At 45.2% G+C, this 20450-nt stretch overlaps 1 protein-coding gene and 1 long non-coding RNA gene across 2 annotated transcripts in view; one reads left to right on the forward strand and one right to left on the reverse strand.

The window, feature by feature from the left end:
• PDZD2 (PDZ domain containing 2) overlaps positions 1-20450 on the forward strand; it is a 378282-nt gene that overhangs the window by 35189 nt on the left and 322643 nt on the right. The window lies entirely within an intron of this gene.
• Positions 16039-16737, reverse strand: LOC132517997 (uncharacterized). The gene is made up of 2 exons (XR_009539853.1): positions 16536-16737; positions 16039-16175 (listed from the first exon to the last, which is right to left on the reverse strand). It is a non-coding gene; the product is annotated as an uncharacterized LOC132517997 (long non-coding RNA).

Here is a 20450-nt window from a genome sequence, read left to right on the forward strand (position 1 = left end):
TGTATTACAAAATGCTATGTGAAAAGTTTTCAAAAGTTAGTCCTTATAATAAAAAGTTTACCTTAAAAAATGCCTGATTAGATGTTCTTTCGAGATATTTCCAAGCTGATTTTAACAACTATTTGAATCAAGGGGTATATATTTTCTTCAGTTCTCCTTTCCTGATGATTTCAACTTCATTAAACCTTGAATCCTTGTTTTCTGGCCATGGAACAATGTGGACAAGCTTGAGTAATTTGGTGTTTGGAAAATCTTCTCTTCCTGAAACCTCAGCCTATGGCCATTCTCTGTTGCTCTCAAGGCATTTGATGCTTTTGGAGACTATAGAAACTCCATTAAAAAAACCCAGCTCCCCTGAGCTGCAGCTTCTCCCAAGAAGGCAAGAGTACATTTAAAAGAAAGAATGCTGGAGAGGTGCTTACTCCGACTCCACAGTGGTATAGTTTGTATTCCTTTTGTAGTGGTATAGTTTAGATCTTTTGTAGTGGTATAGTTTAGATTCCTTTACCAGGGGCAGAAAACGCAGAGTATAGGACCAAAAGAAGGGTATAATTTTTTGGAACACCACATGCCTTCTTCTCCCTAAGACCCACAGAGATAATTAATTATACAATTGGAAAATTAGACCCAAAAGGAAAGTTGAAAGGAACTGGGACTGGTTAAACTAGAGGAGGTGAGAGTGAGGGGTAGAAATGATGGGCTGAAGCAGCTGTTCCACATTTCCTGTAGGACGGAAGAAGAGGGGGAGAGCTCCCCAAGCTTAGCCAGAGGGGTATAGGTTAGACTTGGCAATGAGAGGGGTCAGCACTTGAATGGGATGCTCTGATGTCTGTGGTCACTATTAAGTTTGAGTATTTAAGGCCAATGCAAATACATTTATTTCTGCCAAGGTACTATGTCCACAGGCAGGGCTGACTGCCTCTGGGAGGTCTCAGTGCCTTAGTGATCACCCTGGCTTTCCTGCAGCCCGGCTTCCTATAAAGGCACTTAGTTGGGAGAGGTGGAATGGTACTCTCTTGCTGCCTGTTAAAAACAAGGCTTTGTTATAACAAATAAGCCTAGTACTAACTGACACTATTAACTTTGTATTTTAATAAGGTGTATAATGTTAAAGGTTAAAGAAATGTAAAAATAGGGCTTATTGGATGCCTTCTTTTTCCCTTTAAAATTCTTAATAACTGTTTAATTGAATTCTGTTTGGTTTTTTCTCCTCCGTGGTTAAACAGAACTAGCGCAGTCTCGATTTTAGGCCCATGTGTGTGTACATGGCTCAGATATTTTGGGATTTCAGAGCAGCTAAGCCTCACAAGCACCACAGGTAAATTTCACATAGGCCAAGACACTCCATTTCAAGCTGCCTGATTCCTTTGCATCCTCTACTCCTGCCTTTTCCCCGCTTCCCATCCCCCAACCGTGAGCTGAAGGAGAAAGACCCCTTGTCCTGATCTTGAGTGAGTGTGTACCCAGCTGCGGGAATCCCGTGATACGCTCCTGTCCTCCAAATCAGATGGGCATCGTTTATCTTTCTCTGGACCTGACCGATGCTCTGACTTTGTCTCTTTGAGGTGATCTCCCGCCTGACCCCTGCCGTCTGGTGTTTGCCAGCAATTTGCATCAACCCTTAAGTTTTGCTCATTAAATACCCTCTTTGGCAGCTCTGTAGCTCCCCTGCAACTTTTACAGCTTGGCTTTGGGTACAGGCTGCTTCCCACAGAGCCTGAAGGTACAAAATTTGTTAGATCAGAATGCTAAAAAAAAGAATTGGAAAAGAAGGTCATAAGATTTTCATGGAGATTTAAATAGATTTAAATAGGATGATGTGGGACCATATTCCTTGAAGTTTTTTCTTTTTTTTTTTCTAATAACACTTGTTAGGTTGCTTTTTAAAAAATATACACAGAAGTATAAAAAAAACAAAAAGGTGACCGATAATTTCACTGTTCAGATAATCCCTTTTAGTGTTTTTTTAATGGAAAATATGTACATGCCTACAAAATTCAAACAATACAGAATGATAAAAAAGAAACTGAAAGCCTTTATACATAAACATACACATATTTACACAGAAGTACAATGAAACACAGAAGTTCTGTACTTTGCTGAATGTGTCTTGGAGATAGTTTGAGGTCAGCACAGAAAGGTTTCCTTCACCTTTTGTATCATCTGCAAAGTAGTCCATTGTATGGACATATGATCATTTATTTAACGAGTCCTTTGTTGTGACACACTGCTTATTTTTAATTTCTAACTGCAGTGAGTCTGCAGTGGACATCCTTGTACATACAGTTTCTTCCATGTATATCTGTTGGGTAAATTAATGCAGATAGTAGGATTACTGGAACAAAGAAAACATGCATTTTAAATCTGATAATACAATGCCATATTGTCCCTAAGTAAGATTGCACAAATTTACCCTCCCAACAAGAGTACAGAGGGGCCATTTTCCATGTACACTCACTGCTGTTTTTAAAGAGTTTTGATCCATTTGGAAATTATTTTGTCCTGAGCTTGAATTTGGAATTCATTTGGGTTTTTTTTTTTTCCCCAAATGTAAGGTCAATTATCTCAACCCTGGTTATCAAACACTGTGCTCCCTATAGATCTGAAATGCTGTGCTCATTTTACCTTTATGTTGATGCTCCTTTATGTTGATGCTCCCTATAGATCTGAAATGCTGTGCTCATTTTACCTTTATGTTGATTTTACCTTTATATTTGATGCTCAAATATACGTCTCCACGGTTGAGCTCCTTCCTCATGTAACAGCCACCTGCCTACTGCTAACACTTCTTGGTTGTCTGATAGGTATTGCAAGTGATAGAGATGATAATAGAGTCCTTGATTTACTGCCATCACTGCCACACGTGCTCCTGCCCATCTTCTCTTTCTCAGTAGTGGCAGCATCATCTACCAAGTGACAGACCAGAGCACTAGCGTACATAATCCTTGATTCCTTTTCTTTTTCTCCTCCTTCACTTCTAACCCATCGGCAGACTGGCACTAGGTAAATATTGTGTCCCAAATCAGTCCACTTGTTAACATGTCCACCACTTCCATTTAGTTTATGCCATCACCTCTTGGGTAGATTTTTGCTGGGGAAAACTGAAATTGCATTTCTCTTCTTGTCTTTAGACAGTCCTCTCTCTACGTAGTAGCCAGAGTAATTTTTTTTAACGCTAATCAGATCATATCTGCAGACAAAAACCCTCTAATGGCTTTCCATCTCAATTAGACTCAAATCCAGCCTCCTCACAGCCCCTGCAAGGTTTATAGAATCTGCTTATCTTCCTGGCCTCTTTTCCTGTCATCCATGATCTTCTTTCTGTGTCTTGAACACTTGAAGCTCATTTCCACCTTACGGTTTGGCTTTTGCTTTCCTCTTTGCCTGGAATGGGCTTTTCTAGCTCATCTCTGTCATGGTTAATTCCTTAGGTCTCAACACAAACATCTCCCTCATCACTCTTCATCTCATTGTCTTGCTTTATTTTCTCTGCAACACATCACTATATAAATTTTCTTATTTGTTCACTTATTTACAGTTTAGAATTCTTTTGTCTGTTCTGTAATTATTCAACATCTTGAATGGTACACAGTAGGCACCTGAGCCTATTTCTGGAATTTTATTTTGCACCATTGCACTGTCTACATGTTCTCCATTGCTAAACTGCTTTCATTATTGTAGCTTCATAATAAGTTTGAGTGCTTCCAAGACCAGGCTTTCTCTGCCCTAATCCCCTCACCCCCTTGTCTTTCATAATTTTCCTAGCTATTGTATATTTATTTTCTGAAAGTACTCCTTGTTGGTTATTTTAATTGGGTTCACATTGAATTTATAGATTAGTTCAGAGGAAAAAAAAATCACTGAACCTTTTCATCTAAAAGTAAGGGAGGTTTTCTCTAAACTTAAAAAATTTCTTCCAGTCCCTCAATAGATTTTTTAAAAAAACTTTTTAATATGCAGAATTTAGAACATACACAGTAGTGAGAACACTAAGAGAACAGTAAAATGAGACTTCCTGTACCCATCAAACAGCCTCTACCCGGCTCAACCTGTAGCCATGCCTCCTCTCCACTCCCACTCCTCCCCCATATTATTTTCACACAAATCCCTGACATCATTATCATCTGTAAATGTTTCAGTGTGTATTTCCAAAAGATGAAGAAGCTATTTTAAAATATAGCCGTAATACCACTATTATACTAAAAAAACTAACAGTATTTCTTTATCAGTAGTTTAAAAGTTATCTTCTAATAGCTCAGGCATGTTTCTTATTGAATATATATGTATATATTTATATACATCTGTATATATGTTTTTGAATATCAACATATCAAAGTTTTAAAAATCTTTTTTAGTTTCTATTGAAAATGGAGATATTGGTTTCCACTGCATTTTTCAAACTTATTTTTGTATATACTAACACTAACAATTTTCATATATTAATTTTGTAATCTGCCACCTTATTGTATTTTCTTAGACTAGACTTTTCTAGTCCTTTCATGCCTATAGTTGCAGGGGTCTGGGATCGGGGAGTCAGTGTGGTGAGGGCACCCACACTCCAAATCTTGGCACACCTGCCAGATGCAGGGTTGAGGAGTTGGTGCAATGAGGCTAAAGGGGACCCAAACAGGTTATTATACCCAAGAGGGAATTTAATTCATTTGGGAATTCATGTGAGACATAAAAATAGACAAAATTACACACCCACACTCACAAATACACACGAAGTTCATCAGCAAGTCCAAACGAAGTCACCAAGTTTCAAGAAAGGCTTCTGAGTACAGGAGAGCTTACAGTAGGATGGGGTCCAGGAGTTGTGGACCGGGTCTGGCAGGGAAGCACAGGGGCACATCCAACCTTGGAATTGCACATCCACAATTCCTTATTGGAATCCTCAAGGCCAGATATGATTCGGAACTCAGCGTTTTTGTTTTTGTTTTTTAGAAAAGTCAAGCGATGCATATAATGTGTTACATACCACTTCCAGTGGGGTCTGGAGTAACACGTTGTCATCAAATGAATTGATATTTTGGCAGCAAAATATCGAACTCTTCCAAGAGTAGGATAAAGAAAGACTCTAAATGGCCTCAAGACAGTTCAGATCAGGCAAAGTTTCTCTGCCAAGTACCTTACAGAACAAACTCAGTTGTCAAAGCTCTTTGGGATTGGGAGTTGCAAATAGGAGCTGTGAGCCCTGGTAAGCAAAGGCCCTGGAGAAACTAAACAAGTCCCCTGGGGAGGCAATAAAGAGATGTGCGTGGCTGGCTCTTTCTCATTGGATTGGCTGCCATTGAATTAGTTGACCTCCAAGGTCCCATGCTCTGAGAATCTCCGGTTACACGTAGAACATGCCAGAACCTTGGGCTTGCTAACAATCCATGCTTCTTACTGCTCCATATTTTCCATGACCTCCCCCCTCTCCCTACTACACGACCTGTGGCAAACCCAAGGGATTGTGTCCTGAGCTGTTGGCCCACTTTCCCTACCAGGTGGCCAGGGTGGGTGCTGGGTGTACAGCGCTGAGGGCTAGGGCACCAGGGGATTGCCCAGCAGGCTGTCTTCTCAGCTTCTGGAAGCTGAGGAGAGCCACTCTGAGGTGGGAATTACCTCTAGGCCCCTCCCTTTCCTTTCTCCTCAGTGAAGATTGAGGAGACTAGAAAGAGACTGCCAAGTCAACTTAATATTTGCTCTTCTTGAGGAAATGGGGTTTCCTCAGAGCAGAGCAGGGCGTAGGCAGCCAGGTCGCAATGATGTAAAGCTACTCTTACAGCCGTTTCTTTGAGTTTCTGGGCCTCCCCGGGGTAGTAGCACTGAAAGCCTCGAAGCCGCTGCTCTGTGTACGGGGACCAGCTAGGGCCTGGGAACTGGATGGCCCAGCGTCTGCGGGATGCAGGATGGGCTTGTCCAGACCCATTTCCAGATGGAACCACGTCCAGCCGTAAGGTATATTGCTGTGCAAGAGAAACTGGGGGTAAGCCAGCCAGCCCTGCCCGTGTATGTGGTGTGTCTAATGAGACAGGTTAAAGATATTGGTGTGAAATTAGGTCCTCTAACACCCGCCCCTTCTGACTGGATTCTGGGAGCCTGTCGTGGCTGTTCCTCTCCTTAGATTACTGAGGAGAGCTAACCCTGCCCTCTGAGATTCTCCTCTCTGTTCCTAGAAAAGGAAAGTTCAGGAACCTCCTCTGATGCTCTGCTCTCTGGGCCAGGGAGACTTCTGAAAGGTTATGAAGTTCTTGTGTGCCTTAATCTCTGTTCCAAAAGAGGGTAAAAGGCCCGTGTTATTTTTTTGCTCCAATAGTCGAGGCCGAGGTGTCTCGTGGAGGGGTCTTGGCTTCAAAGTCCTTCCTTAGGAGGGAGAACGGGAAATTCCCGCTGGCCTCTTGGAGCTATTTAGGTGCTGGGAAACTCATCAGGACGACACTCAGCTCATTTGAAACGTTGTCTCCCAGCCCCACAGTTAGTCATCCCCTGACTTTTGGAACGGGCCAAACCTCAGAGATAACTCTGGTAAAAATATCACTGGAGATCAAAAATGAGTTCAATTCCTATGCACAGATCCCTGAGGTGGTTGCAGAGAAGCAAGACGCTGTCAAGGTGGTTACGATCTTCTTCCTTTTTTTTTTTTTTTTTTTTAACATGATTGGATATGTACTTTTGAAAGCAGTTATGGGGCTTCCCTGGTGGCGCAGTGGTTGAGAGTCCGCCTGCCGATGCAGGGGACGCGGGTTCGTGCTCCGGTCCGGGAAGATCCCACGTGCCGCGGAGCGGCTGGGCCCGTGAGCCATGGCCGCTGAGCCTGCGCATCCGGAGCCTGTGCTTCGCAACGGGAGGGGCCACAACAGTGAGAGGTCCGTGTACCGCAAAAAAAAAAAAAAAAAGCAGTTATGGTCTTCTAATTGGAAGGAACAGTAGGCGGGGTTGTGTTTCCGCTGGGCCCCAGAGGACCCTGGGAAGTTCCTTAATATCATATTGCTTCAGTTTGCCCATCTGCTAAATGGAACTAACTCAGGAGCCGTTGCCAACCTTGCAAAGCACCCAGCCCGCTGCCCGGGGCCGGGGATGTGCCAGTAGCTGTTCAGGATGTGCTCAGGAAGCGCCGTGTTGATGGGGATGGCGTGGTGCTTGGTGTCTTCATTTCCTGGGGCTGCCCTTACGAAGTACCATACACTGGGTGACTTAAAAACCACAGACACTTATTTTCTCCTAGTTCTGGAGGCCAGATGTCCAAAAATCAAAGTATCGGTGGGGTTGTGCTGCCCTGGAAGGCCCTGGGGGAGAATCTTCCCTTGCTCCTCGCAGTTCTGGTGGCTGCCTGTGTTCCTTGGATGTGTCTGCATCGCTCCAATCTCAGTCTCTGTGGTCACATGGCCTCCTCGCCTCTGTGTCCTCTCTCTGTGCGTCTCTGTCTAATGGCCCTCTGCCTCTCAGTTGTAAGATACGTGTGATGGTCCAGGCTAAGAGCCTCCTCTCAAGGTCCTTAACTTAATTACACCTGCGAAAATCCAAATTTTTTCCAAATAAGGTAACATTCACAGGTTCGCAGGATTAGGATGTGGACATAGCTATTTGGGCGCCACTGTGGAGGAGCCCACTGTACCCAGTAAGTGCTACCTGTGGTGGTAACGATGGTGACGGTGACAAGGACAATACAAAGCAGTAAAGAAGTACAGGCAAATCTAGGGGCCTGTGGGGAGTGGTCAAGGGTGGCGCCAAAGGGGACTGAACTCTGGCCTGACTCGCTCTCCTACCCTTCCCTGCATTCTAGACCATTCTGTGTGTCCGGAGCTCTGACACCCTGTGTCCTTCTGCCCCAGGTTTGTTGGGCTCCTGGGCCAGCTCCTGGGTCAGCCAGGACTTGGAGGCATTGTGCCGTCTGTTCCTCAGGCCAGTTGCCTGCCTCTTGCGTGAGGGGTGTGGACCTTCAGAGAGCTCAGCGAGATGCCATTTCCAGCAGGCCCATCTTCCACGTTCTGGCCTGGCCAGGGCCCTGACCTGCCGCTGAGAGCAGCTGCTGCGCTGTGCAGGATCGGCGACTGCATCCAACTGCCTGCGCGAGCCTTTGGGAGGATGAGGCGCCCATGTCTGGGCCGGAGAAGGCAGTGTCTCCCCCGCATCCCCGCGTGGGATGGCGCTTCTCCCAGCCGGGATGCTGCTGCCCTCGGGGCCTGCCTGGCTCAGGTTTGGAGGCGTGTTGTTTTTTAATTTCAGGATGGGAAGAGGCAGCTCTCGATCTGGCAGGGATCTCGCTGTGCAAAGTGAAATCCCATGTGGAGAGGATGCGCCTGACGGGGGCCTGCTGTGCAGTTAATGGTTGGATGTGAGGTTTCGAGGCCCCCTGGTGCTCCCGGGGGACAGAATCTGTAAGTGGGGGTGGGAGGAGAGTGGGGAAAGCATTCTTTTCTGTCTCCATTGCTGATGAAACTTTGGGGCTGGTCATTTTCTTATCACCCCCAGCAGGGAGCTCAGAATGAACCAAAGTGGCCTGTGTGAGTTCAGGGCTGCCGGAGATCAGCTTGAAACTCTCAGCAAAGTTCCTATGGAATTGAAGGAAAACTGCTTTCCTGTCTGCTCGTTCATTCCCCCTACACAGATCAATGAAGGGACAGGAGTTAGGAGACCTGGATTCTAGTCCTACTTCTGTCCTTATGGTCTGAAAACTTTATAAGGAAGCCACTTAAATGCTCTGAGTGTCAGATTCTTGGAAAATGAGAGATGAGAGCACTCACTCCAGTCTGCAGGTGAATGAATGGAGCAAAGGAGATCTCACCTGTGAAAGCCCTTTTGGAAGCAGATCATCACTCTATCACTGCATCTAATTGAATATTGTGTTTTTTTTTAAAAAAATATATCATGTGGGCAATTCCTAATGATGCTTCTGTAACGACAATAACATTTAAAATGTCAGAAACAAAAATGGTGCTTGTAGAACATGAACAGCCAGAAATGACATTGAATGTCTTGGCTGGCTGTGAGCTTTTAGGGGGCAGGGTTGTCTCTTCTGCATTTTCTTGTATTTTCAAATCTTGGCTACCCAGCATGTAGGAGTTGCTCCATAAATGCTGACCGACAGACTCAGTGGTCACCTGGTTCAACCTGCTGCTTCACCCGTGAGGGACATGGCTTGGAATGAAACGAGACAGGGCGCTCCAGTTGCATGCTGCTGGCAGCCCTTTCCTTAACACACCCTCTCCCATGGGCTGTGTCCTCCGTCTAGATTGCCTATACTTTTTATTTTTATTTTTTTGCATACATTAGACTCCATTTATTCTTCAGAATCCATCTTGAATGTTGGGTCCTCAGAGAAGCAAGTGTTTTCTGGCCTCTGAGGCCAATTGATCCCTTCTCCCCAGGTGCTCCCTTGGGGCCTGGCTAGGGTGAAAAATATAAGAGCACGAAAAAAATGCAGTAATCAAGATAAATGATATTTTAGTCACTATTTTTAAAAATTAAATTTAATGCAAAAAAAGTCTACCTTGAACTAAATATCGACATTTGGAAGAATCTGACCCTGCCTTGCATGACTGAGCCTCATTGATTTCTCCCTAATCCCAGCTCTGTCCACGGATCTTGTCTTTATTTAAAACTGTGACATTTTGCTCATCGTGCATTTTTGCGCTAATTTTCATTTTGCAAACTACTGCATCAGTTGTATGTGGGTTTTTTTGTTTTTTTTAGTTGTATATGTTTTGATTACAGAGTTTTTTGAAGCCCCTTAAATTTTGTACCCAGTGCCCTGGTAACTCTCTTTCTAGCACACACCCCCTAACGTGCTCATGTCTTTTCAGGGTCTCTCCCACTGGAGGCTCTCTGAGCATCTTTTTACTTTGGTGCAAGAGAAAGACCTGATTGGGCCTCCTTGGTCCGCCTTTGCTTTCAGCTGAGATTCTGCTCAGTCCCACTTTGAAAGCATTTGGTGAAGGTTGTGAATTTTACTGAGGATTTCATGGGGAAGATAGAGGACATAATATCTTCAAAATCCTACTTAGACATCTTTTTTTTTTTTTTTTGCAGTACGCGGGCCTCTCACTGTTGTGGCCTCTCCCTTTGCAGAGCACAGGCTCCGGACGCGCAGGCTCAGCGGCCATGGCTCATGGACCCAGCCGCTCCACGGCATGTGGGATCTTCCCGGACCGGGGCACGAACCCGTGTCCCCTGCATCAGCAGGCGGACTCTCAACCACTGCGCCACCAGGGAAACCCTACTTAGACATCTTTTGATTCTCTTCTCCAAAGTTCTCTCCGGCCAGCTGTCTTATCTCTGCTTGCCTTTCTCTTCATTTCCACATTCCCAAGCAAAACAAACCCTCAACTGCTATTATTCCTTAAGATTTCCTCTTGAGTAGTGGTGGTGATGAGAATAATGGGGACATGGTCTTAGTTAGTCATACTGCCCCACAGACACAATGCCTGGCACCCAGAAGGGCTCAAAGAGTGACTGATGAATGAGTGAATGGATGAATGAATGAACAAGTGAAAGAACAAATAAAGCCCAGGTGCAGGAAAGGGGATTTTACCAAGGGAGGAGTTCTTCTACACCTCTTCTTAATTAAGCCCTAAAACCCATTACAAGAAACTTGAGGGTCTTTGGCAAGTTGCCATGGTTCTCTCACTGCTTTTTTTTTTTTGTATTTTTTTAATTGGAGTATAATTACTTTACAATGGTATGTTAGTTTCTGCTTCACAACAAAATGAATCATTTATATATATACATATGTTCCCATATCTCTTCCCGCTTGCGTCTCCCTCCCTCCCACTCTCCCTATCCCACCCCTCTAGGTGGTCACAAAGCACCGGGCTGATCTCCCTGTGCTATGCGGCTGCTTCCCACTAGCTATCTACCTTACGTTTGGTAGTGTATATATGTCCATGCCTCTCTCTCACTTTGTCACAGCTTACCCTTCCCCCTCCCCATATCCTCAAGTCCATTCTCTAGCAGTCTGTGTCTTTATTCCTGTTTTACCCCTAGGTTCTTCATGCATTTTTTTTCTTAAATTCCATATATACGTGTTAGCATACAGTATTTGTCTCTTTCTTTCTGACTTTCTTCACTCTGTATGACAGACTCTAGGTCTATCCACCTCATTACAAATAGCTCAATGTTGTTTCTTTTTATGGCTGAGTAATATTCCATTGTATATATGTGCCACATCTTCTTATCCATTCATCCGATGATGGACACTTAGGTTGTTTCCATCTCTGGGCTATTGTAAATAGAGCTGCAATGAACATTTTGGTGCATGACTCTTTTTGAATTATGGTTTTCTCAGGGTATATGCCCAGTAGTGGGATTGCTGGGTCATATGGTAGTTCTATTTGTAGTTTTTTAAGGAACCTCCATACTGTTCTCCACAGTGGCTGTATCAATTTACATTCCCACCAACAGTGCAAGAGGGTTCCCATTTCTCCACACCCTATCCAGCATTTATTGTTTCTAGATTTTTTGATGATGGCCATTCTGACTGGTGTGAGATGATATCTCATTGTAGTTTTGATTTGCATTTCTCTAATGATTAATGATGTTGAGCATTTTTTCATGTGTTTGTTGGCAGTCTGTATATCTTCTTTGGAGAAATGTCTATTTAGGTCTTCTTCCCATTTTTGGATTGGATTGTTTGTTTTTTTGTTATTGAGCTGCATGAGCTGCTTATAAATTTTGGAGATTAATCCTTTGTCAGTTGCTTCATTTGCAAACATTTTCTCCCATTCTGAGGGTTGTCTTTTGGTCTTGTTTATGGTTTCCTTTGCTGTGCAAAAGCTTTGAAGTTTCATTAGATCCCATTTGTTTATTTTTGTTTTTATTTCCATTTCTCTAGGAGGTGGGTCAAAAGGATCTTGCTGTGATTTATGTCATAGAGTGTTCTGCCTATGTTTTCCTCTAAGAGTTTTATAGTTTCTGGCCTTACATTTAGCTCTTTAATCCATTTTGAGCTTATTTTTGTGTATGGTGTTAGGGAATGATCTAATCTCATACTTTTACATGTACCTGTCCAGTTTTCCCAGCACCACTTATTGAAGAGGCTGTCCTTTCTCCACTGTACATTCCTGCCTCCTTTATCAAAGATAAAGTGACCAGGGCTTCCCTGGTGGCGCCGTGGTTGAGAGTCCGCCTGCCAATGCAGGGGACACGGGTTCGTGCCCCCGGTCTGGGAAGATCCCACGTGCCGCGAAGTGACTAGGCCCGTGAGCCATGGCCGCTGAGCCTGCAAGTCCAGAGCCTGTGCTCCACAACGGGAGAGGCCACAACAGTGAGAGGCCCGCATACCGCAAAAAAAAAAAAAAAAAAAAAGATAAAGTGACCATATGTGCGTCTCACTGCTTTCTTTTACCGGAGGTAAGTTTCCCTGGAAATTTGTCCTATGAAGTGTCTTAGCATCAGCCTCTCTCTTCCTCATTACCTGTCCCCAGCTCTGGGCTCTTCTTACCCAGGAGCACTGACCATAGAGATGACTGTGGTTCCCGAATGAGCCTCAGCCTACACCGGGGGAGGTTTTATTCAGCTACCTCTCAAAAGCTACAGTGATTCTGCTTGATGGCCCCAAGGTTCCAGGGTCATCGTAGCATTCTTTGTCCCCAGGCCACAGAGTCCTGAACCTCCTCTGTCAGAGATTCCAGAACAGGACTGGCTGTTACAACTTAATTGTGCTCAAAGGGGCATAACTGACCTGAGACTCAGGAAACTTATTAAGTATAACCAGGGCATTGTAAAGGGTTTCAGACAATAGAAGAAATTCCCTATAGAAAGTTTAGAAGATAGAGAAGAATATTAAGATGATTTTAAAAGTCACCTGGAATCTTGTCCCCAGAGGTGACCACTATTAACATTTCTTCGTGTTCTTTCAGACTTTCTTGTGTCTCTCTTTCTTCTGGCGGGGGTGGGGGGACGTTGGCATGAAGGCCTTGCCAGGTGCCTGGGGTGAGCGGAGGCCTCGGAGATCTCTGTGTCCCAATCAGGGAGCTGGAAGACCTCCGACCCGGTCAGGGTGCCCTGGCCGGCCCTAGCACCTCCCAGGGTTCCAGTCCCAGAGGCGAGTCTTTGCCTCCTTCCCTGTTTGTTTCCACTGTGTCTCACCAGCAGGAGCTGCCTGCGTGTTAGGAACACAGATATTATTAGGCTCTGACTCTGCTTTGGCGACGCTGAAAGGAAGGGGGCTGGGCAGGTGTCTGCCAAGTGCTAACAGTTTTACATACGTCATTTCATTTACTTCTCACAACAACACGGGCGATGGGGGTTATCCTTCTCCCTGTACAAAGAAAGAGGAACCCAAGGCTCTGGAGCTGAAGCCGGTGGCCCAGGGCTCCATGGGACACCCTGCCGAGGCAGACGGCAGCCCTGGGTCCCCTGCCTCCAAATCCCAAGCTGCTCGCAGGGTCAGTCTCTCTCCCCACCCTGCTTTGTGCCAGGGCTGGGGTGGTAGAAGGAGGATCTGTCTTTGCTTGGAGTATTTTCTGTTCTCTCGGTAGAGAGGATCAGACTCCTGAACACCAGCCTGCTTTGGGCTTTGGATTTGGGTTGTGTGGACGAGGCTGTCGATTTTCATTGATTCATTCAGCAGATATTTCCAAGTGCCTGGTGTGCGCCAAGTGCTGAGCTGCCATTAGGGATGGGAAAGAAAAATAACACGAAGTCCCTCCCTTCAGCACATTTATATCTGGTAGGAGAGAAAGACAAGTGAATACCTTTCACTATGGTAGGAGCAGTGGGAGAGAAGGCTGGGGGAGGAAAGAGAAGCATCTCAATCCAAAACGGCCTTAAGAAGGTGGGGTGGGGAGTGGCTAGGAAGGGCTGCCCAGAGGAAGTCAGTTTTGAGCTGAATTTTGAAGGCATAGAGGCGTGAAACAGCATGAAGTCCAGGAAATCACACACGGTCCATTATGGCTCAAATTGAGGGTGGAGAGTGAGGGGTGAAGGACATAATCTTGGGGGCTCAGAAGTGCCGGCTCAGAAAGGTGGGGTTGACCCACTGACTCGTCTGAATGTAATCCCCAAGGATTCTAAGGACCGGCTCCGTGTTTCAGAAGGACCACACTTCGGCTTCTGGGTGGAGGCTAGTCGGTGGGGGACAGGCTGCACACAGGAGTCTGTTGCAGTGGGGGAGCGATTTGGCCCGAAGAACAGCGGGATGAGGATTGGGTTGCAGGGACAAGATGTGAGAGAGACTGGGAGGAAGACTCCACACAGGGAGGCAGTGAGTGAGGTCCAGAGACAGACGGACACGGAGGAGGCAAAGATGATACCTAATTTCGGAGGGGGACCAGGGTGGGTGGTGTGGCCTTTCAGGAGATAGAAGCGGGAGGATGAGTTTGAGATGCACGTGAGTTAAACTGACAGTTTCCAGTGGCTGGATATGTAGGATTTGGGGGCCTTGCTCTGGTCCCCCTCTCCTTGTTCCCCTCCTATGTTCCTGCTCCCTTTTTCCCCACCCCAGCCTCCAGCTGTCAGTCCTTATGTATGTGGCTGGCCCCTGCCTCATCCCTCTGTGCACTTTATTCAAGCCGGGATGGCTCCATTCCCTGTAAGACCCTGGCGATATCCCCAACATCCCCATTTTACAGATAAGGAAACTGAGCCCCCTACCCCCATATTTGTAAGTTGTTATATATCAGCCTCCCAGTGAGGAAAGAGAGAAGCCATTGTCTGGCCAAGGGGGAGAAGGGCGAGAAGAGGGGACTTGAGCAAGGTGACCAACTCATCCTAGTTTTCCAGGACTGTCCCACATGCTAGCTTTGGAAGTCCTTCGGACCTGGCTACACCTGGAGGGTTGATCATCTGAGGTTGGGTGGGGAAAGGGAGGGAGCCTTCCTGCCATGTTAGGAGCTTAGGCATGCTGTCAGCCTGGGCTCCCATCTCTGGGGGCTCTGGGACACAGTAGCCAGGCCACACACAGGCTGCCTCTGAGACACGGGTGCCTCTTGTGCCAGAGCCACCTGCCAACTGAGCCCTGAGTCCCCAAGTCCCTGGGGATGAATTGCTGTGCAGACCCAGTACTCAGCACACAGTAGATCCTCTATAAATATTTGCCCAGTGACTGAAGCCTGGGTTATATATGGAAAAGAGGCAGAGTTGAGGGTAATTGCTTTCTCTTGACCAGTTAAACAGCAGACCTCTAGAATACACACAGGTGTCTTTCTGCTCACAACCTCCCTTCTGACCCCTCCAAGATAAAAGTCTTCTTCCTGCTTTATTTAGAAAAACCGATACCTGTTCTAATCTCCCCCCCCCCCCAAGCCTTAACTCTGCTCCTAACGCCAGTGCCTGAGGCAGCTTTGATGTCACACATTTGCATCTGGGATCGTAACTCTCACCGTCTCTCACATTTAGAAACCATGGGAATAATGAGCAGATGTTTTTCTAATAATGAGAAGATGTGCAGGCACTGACTCATGAGGATAGTTTCCAGTCCTGAGTTAATTAGCGAGCTGGGGAGCCCAGATAAATAAAGCTTCCCATTTCCTTTCCTGGAGTCTGAAATATCTGGTCTGGAGGTTCCCTCCCTCTTCTCCCTCCGCCCCAAGTGTCAGGATTTGAGGGGAAGCGTTTAAAAGTCTGGTAATTTGTGTGTATGGAACTGGCTTCTAAGCGGACATATGGCCTGTGTTCCTACAGAGACTCCAGCTCACAGATGTACAGTCAATTCTCCATTATTTGCTGGCTGATTACCTGTCTCTCCCTATCCCAGCCTCGGTTTATATGTTCTTATTGACGTCCTCATGGGCTTTATTGCAGCATTCCAGGAGTCGAGAGGGGAGAGGGTTATGAAATACTACATGCCGTGCCTGCTGTTAGTCTCATATTATTCGTCAAGCAGTCCCATGAAGGAGGCATCCTTGTAACCCCTATCGTACAGATGGGAAAACTAAGTCTTAGACAAGTTAAGCTACTAGAGCCAAGTGGGGAAATGGATTTAAAGCCGAGTTTGTCTAATGGCAGAGCCCAAGTTCTTCCCCAATGAGTTCAGCAAATTCAAATCTTCCTTTATTTTAAAAGGTGTCTGTCTTAGTCAGCTTGGGCTGCCATAACAAACTACCATAGACTGGATGGCTTAAACCACATTTATTTCTCACAGTTCTGGAGGTTGGGAAGTTCAAGATCGAGGTGCCAACAGATTCGGTGCCTACTGAGGGCTCTCTTCGTAGTTTGCAGATGGCCGTCTTCTCCTTATGTCGTCACATTGCCTTTGGTGCATGAGGGGTGAAAGAGAAACCTCATGTCTCTTCCTCTTTTTATAATTCTGTCATGAGTGCCCTACCCTCATGACCTAATCTAACCCTAATTACCTCCCAAAGGCCCCACCTCCAAACGATCACACTGGGGGCTAGGGCCTCAACAAATGGATTTTGAGGGGGCACAAACATCCAGTCCATGCAGTGTCTAAGCAAAACCCTTACTTGAATGGGGACTTCTTGTTGACACACGTTGTCTGACCATAGATCTAGGGGGCGACTTGGCCTCCCAACTCTTTGCCCACTCTGTATAGTTCATTAGCCTTCTCTTCCCTCTCCCTCACCCACTTTTCAAAATTCTGCCATACTGACCTTCTCTCTTCTCTGTGAGAAATAGTAAACATGGGAACAGTTATTGTTTTCAAACTGATTGAACAGTCTTCTCAAGAAGTCAGAAAGCAGGCCCAAGAGATTATCTCAAAATTTATTCCAGCCAGAAGGTCCTGTGCTGCTTTGTAAAAATATAATACTCAGAATTTGAGACTTGGAGTTCACTGAGCATGTTCCCCTGTTGATGGTGTGTTTACTGAATGTCAGTTGCTTTTGCTAACCATGCTTTGAAACAAGAGACATGTGTTTTTAATAGAATCGCAAGGTTGTTTTTTTTTTTTTTTGCGGTATGCGGTCCTCTCACTGTTGTGGCCTCTCCCGTTGCGGAGCACAGGCTCTGGACGCGCAGGCTCAGTGGCCATGGCTCACGGGCCTAGCCGCTCCGCGGCATGCGGGATCTTCCCGGACCGGGGCACGAACCCGTGTCCCCTGCATCGGCAGGTGGACTCTCAACCACTGCGCCACCAGGGAAGCCCTAGAATTGCAAGTTTTATGCCTTGTTAAAAATACCGACCTGGTTGTTGGCTGGAGGAATGAGGCGGGATGTTGAAGCGCTGCTATGAATTCTGTGTCTGCTGGGGCAGGGGAGGGAAACTGAGGAAGGGCGGCCTGTGCCCTCGCATTTGCTCTATTTCAGATGGATTGCCCTCCCGGTTCTCTTTTGGAAACAACCGCTGATTACCAGCTGGTCTTCTCAGCCCCACCCATCTGTGGAATAGCAGTGGGCTTCATCCTTTCTGAATGGAAGGACAGAGTACTCGCGTTTATTTCTAGAGAAACTTTTGCCTTAACTGTAAAGAGCATCCATTGGATTTTGTGGAAAGCCAAAATTACAGGGTATTTTAAAAGAAATGCAGCCCTTATTATTTCAAGAAATGCTTTCTGAATGCCAGGACCAGAGGCAAGGGCCTGACCCCACGTACAGGATGACAGGCAATCCTCACATTCCCCAGTACAGCGCCTGTCCCTAAAGTGATGCTTTCAAGTCCTTCTTTAACTTTAGTTTTCAACACAACGTGTGTTCTTATTTTCCTGATTGTAAAAGAAATATCTGTATAAAGATGAAGTAAATTTTCACGGTTATTTCACCACCCATAGATAATGCTCATTTTCTAAGACATTTATTTTTAATCTTTTTTTGATGTCTTTGTAGATATGTAAATAGAATATTTATAAAATTGAGCATATACTCTACAGTTTGAATAATTGCTTCCTTCCCCCCCTCCCCAACCTAAGAGCACTTGGTGGGATTCCTCCGCCTTCAACTGCAGTTTTTAAATGAATGCATAAGACTCCATCCAATGGATACACCACAACTGACTTAACCCGTGCTCTTTTTCTCAGCTATTTTGACTGCAGATTTTTCCTTTTATAGAAAACACAGTAATATTCTGGTCCTTCACTCTTAATTACTTGAAATGTTTCTTTTGTTTGAAGTATCACTGCTTTCGTTCCACGTTCAATGATGGATGTGTTATAGCAATGTAAATCAAATTACTTTTTAAATTCAGAAGAACTCCCCTCACCCCAATTAAGGAACTGGATGTTGTTTTATAAAGAGGGCCAGATTTTAAAAATAAAATAAAGAGAGAGTGAAAATGGGAGAGAGAATGCTTGTACATTACTTCATCCCTTATGTAAACCTAGATTGTGTTGTGCGGTCTAAGAATATACATTGAGTTTACAACCTACTCCTAAAGAAGACTGATTTACACACAGGAAAGAATGAGAGAATAATATACGAAAGAATATAACAAGGTGTTAAGCTATATAATAGATGAATATGTACTAAGGGAAAATAGTAAAAGAAGGGAAAATTCCTGCATTTTCTGGTGTCATTAAAGACTTCTGGAGAGAAGATATCTGGGATTTTAAAAGGTAGAAAGTTACCATGTACTGAGCCCTGACAACGTGCTTGGGGCTTTATACGTATCATCTAATTTATTCCTTACAATGGCTCTGTCTATTTATTGTTAAAACCAAGTGGATCATTGCAAAAAATATACAATACAATAATATTATAGATTTATACAGTATGATAAGGTTGGTAATATTTGCAAATATAATATGATTGACAAACACAGAACAATAAATATTTTTAAAATAGACGAAATCAGGGCAAAGGGAAAATATGGACAGGAAGAAGGTAAGCTCTATGAAGGAAGGATTCTTTGCCTGTTTTGTTCACTGATGGATCCCACAGAACTGGATTAATGACTGTATATACAGCAGGTGTTCAGTAAATGTTTGCTGAATTCAGGAATGAATGAAAGCGTTGGCTAAGATGTTTGCTGTATGGCCCTGTGTACATTTCCAGTGGTCAGATGGAGTTTTGACCCTGAGCTTCCTAGCAGACAAAGCATAGGGTAGAAAACATGTTCAGAAAGGACCTTGATTTACAAATAAAGAACAGGTTTAGCAGGCAGTGGGGACAGAATTGGACCAGGTTATGTCTGGGGAAAGTGGGAGATCTATTCCAAAGAGTAGGACTGCTATGGGAAGCAGTTTAGAGGGATGGTTAGTGAGTGGGAGTAGCAGAGAAGCATATTTGGCAGGTAGTGAAGAGGAGTCTCCTGAAGAGCAGAGGGCATTGTAAGGAGCTATAAGAGAGAGCCTGGGCAGAAGGCAGATTTACTTAAAAGCAAAATAATCCCATGATTACTTTCCCAGACCTAAACCCTCTTTTATGGACTGAATCATGTCCTTCTAAAATTGTGTGTTGAAGCCCTCACCCCTAATGTGACTGTATTTCGAGAGCAGGTCTTTAAGGAGGTAATTAAGATTAAATGAGGTCATAAGGGTGAAGCCTTTACAAGAGGAAGAGACACCAGGGAGCTCTCTCAACCTCTGAGAGTGCACAAAGAAAAGACCACGTGAAGACACAGTGAGAAGGCAGCTGTGTATAAGTCAGGTGTCTTCCTTGATCTTAGACTTCTAACCTCTGGAACTGTGAGAAAACACATTTCTGTTGTTTAAGCCACCCAGGCTGGTATTTGGTTATAGCAGCTGGAGCAAACTGATTAATACAACCTCTATAGAAAGATAAACTCACACGAACCTGGAAAAGGTGAAAACTGCAAGTGAACTTTAGTCCCAGAAGCCTAAAACATCATGGAGTTTTTCATTTTTAGAAGATAATTGAGGAGAGATTGGCTTAAGATGGCAGAGTAGAAGGATGTGCACTCACTCCCTCTTGTGAGAGCACCAGAATCACAACTAAATGCTGAACAAACATTGACAGGAAGATACTAGAACTCACCAAAAAAAGATACCCCACATCGAAAGACAAAGGAGAAGCTGCAGTGAGACGGGAGGAAGGGCGCAATCACAATCAAATCAAATCCCGTAACCGTTGGGTTGGTGGCTCACAAACTGGAGAACAGTCATACCACAAAAGTCCACCAACTGGAGTGAAGGTCCTGAGCCCCACGTCAGGCTTCCCAACCTGGGGGTCCGGCAATGGGAGGAGGAATTCCCAGAGAATCAGACTTTGAAGGCTAGCGGGATTTGATTGCAGGACTTCAACAGGGCTGGGGGAAACAGAGACTCCACTCTTGGAGGGCACACACAAAGTAGTAGTAAGTGCATCAGGACTGAGGGGTAAGGAGCAGTGACCCCATAGGAGACTGAACCAGACCTACCTGATAGTGTTGGAGGGTCTCCTGCAGAGGTGGGGGACAGTTGTGCCTCACCATGGGGACAAGGACACTGGCAGCAGAAGTTCTGGGAAGTACTCCTTGGTGTGAGCCCTCCCGGAGTCCGCCATTAGGCCCACCAAAAAGCCTGTAAGCTCCAGTGCTGGGTCGCCTCAGGCCAAAAAACCAACAGGGAGGGAACTCAGCCCCACCCATCAGAAGACAAGTGGATTAAAGTTTTACTGAGCTCTGCCCACCAGAG

Source organism: Lagenorhynchus albirostris, chromosome 3 (assembly GCF_949774975.1).
Source record: "Lagenorhynchus albirostris chromosome 3, mLagAlb1.1, whole genome shotgun sequence".
Taxonomy (NCBI): domain Eukaryota; kingdom Metazoa; phylum Chordata; class Mammalia; order Artiodactyla; family Delphinidae; genus Lagenorhynchus; species Lagenorhynchus albirostris.